This window comes from Nanorana parkeri, unplaced genomic scaffold, assembly GCF_000935625.1.
Source record: "Nanorana parkeri isolate BGI_ZX_2015 unplaced genomic scaffold, ASM93562v1 scaffold1737, whole genome shotgun sequence".
In the NCBI taxonomy this organism is placed as follows: domain Eukaryota; kingdom Metazoa; phylum Chordata; class Amphibia; order Anura; family Dicroglossidae; genus Nanorana; species Nanorana parkeri.
Window position 1 is genome coordinate 298494 of NW_017308005.1, and position 2141 is coordinate 300634.

The following is a 2141-nucleotide window of genomic DNA, read 5'->3' on the forward strand; positions in this document are numbered from 1 at the left end:
AGCTGATAGCAGAGGGGCAATGCTGGAATCACAAAGGGTTAAAAGAAAAATACCTGTTGATGTGCCAGAAATTCACTGTCATTTCCTTTGAGTGGTGTCAGCCCTGCCCAGTCGTCTTTTGCTAAGCTACTCAACCACTCCCTCTCTCAGATCTCTACATCTTAATGGCTAATCATTCTGTAGTCCAGGATAAGATCTAGGACTCTGGTTCTCAACTCATGGGTCGCGACCCAAAAGTGGGTGGCAACACACTGTTGAGGGGGTCGCACCTGCTCTTCTGGGGAACCGGGAACCATGGCAATATGGATGGAGCTCCGTCGCAGCCCAGCACCCCACACTGGACCTGAGGATCCACCCCAGTTCTTGATAACATAGGGAGACTGGGTGGATCTTAAAAAAAGAAAACATTTTTTTTTTTTTTTGGAGTGTGTATGTGTGTGTGCGAATGCCTGTGAGTGTGAGATTGTGTCTGTGGTTGTGTGTGTCTGTCAGTGTTTTTGAGGGCCCGATCACACCAGTACAGAGTGTTAATTGCACAGTCCCGTGCGATTACCACATTGTACCACGCAAAATCGCACCTACCGCAAATTCTGGTGAGGGAGTTGTGCTGCATTGCTATTCATTTGAATGGCACACCAGACGCACCTCCTGCCCATAGTTTGATCGCCCGCACCGGAATGCGCGGTACCGCAATGCCGTGCGTTCCAATGCGGTGCGACTTGGGTCAGGACTTACTGATCAAGGACAACTGGGGGTCCTGAGGTTACACAGGTTGAGAACCACTGATCTAGGAGGTCCCTGCGCTGTATCACGGGACTGAATTTTCGGCAATATTAGGAAGTTGGTTTGTAGTCCCGGACACGGATCTAGAACAACACACATCCACAAGGGAGCGAATAGGAGTTCAGTGCCGGGATTTCCATTAGTGACCACCAGGTGTCCCTCCAAGTACAGGAGAATGACAATACAATCTGCAAAGCATTCGATCTTCTGATCCATATTATTCTTTTATTATATCATTTCCTGCGAGACAACCAATCAGCTTCCACCTCATTGTCAAAGCTTAACTGAAGAGAGAAGCTGATTGGTTGCCGTGCACATCTGCTCCAGATTCTGTCTGCTCCAATGTTGCCAATGTTGATAAATTCCCCCAATTTTCCCCGATACATCATTCCCGATACATTGTTCCCAGTACATCATTCCCGATACATTGTTCCATTGTCATGTGACCGCGCCCGTTCCTGGGATAAGGTGTCACCGAGGGCTGGAGACAAAGTCCGTCCTGGATTTCCATCATCCGGGAATTCCGATGTGATATCCGGAAGGATCTTCAGTTGTGCCGGAGAGCGGAGGATGGGACGGAGGAGCTCCGGCTGTCCCTTACAAATGCTACTGCATGCAGTCAGCTGCTAGGGCCACATGGGAGATCTGGGGGCCACGCAATAAAGTTCCACCGCTGAGGGCTCTGATATCGCACTTTCATCTTGCACAGTTGTAGCGGCTCCTCCCCCTCTGATGTCACTGCACACTGGGAGCTTCTCACAATGTGCATGCGAAGCTGCAGCAAGTCAGACGGAGCTCCGCCTCCGCAGCATACAAATCCTTAGACGTGGCGGCTGCATTCGTTTTCTTTTTCCCTTTATTCTCACCTGCTGATCCTGCCAGTAACCCAGGGTGACAACACTCACTGTACTGTACCTATAGAGAAGTGGTGTTGTCACTCTAGGGCAGGACTACAGAACACCCCGCCCCCCCTCCTCATCTCCATGACATTGGAGGGAGGTGTTTTGTAATCCATAGAAAGGGCTGAGAACAGTGCGGCACAGCAAGTGGCCAGCTCACTGGATTCCTGGCGGGATCAACAGGTTTTGGGGTTCTTTTTACACTTATTGAACAGATATAACAAAACACTTTCTTTATAATCTATAATAGGGGAGCAAATAAAGTTTATTTTTTGGGGTCTCCATTCACTTTAAGAGTGAAATGGCCATTCAATGGAATATTAATGAAGTCCCCCCGCTAGTCCTGGATCTGTGAGGTTTCAATGGCAGGCGGTGCAGGAACTGGTCCAACCTGATGCATTGTGTACGACTCGTGTCACCTAGGAGAGGACTCACTGCACCGACCAGATGGTGCTGCCC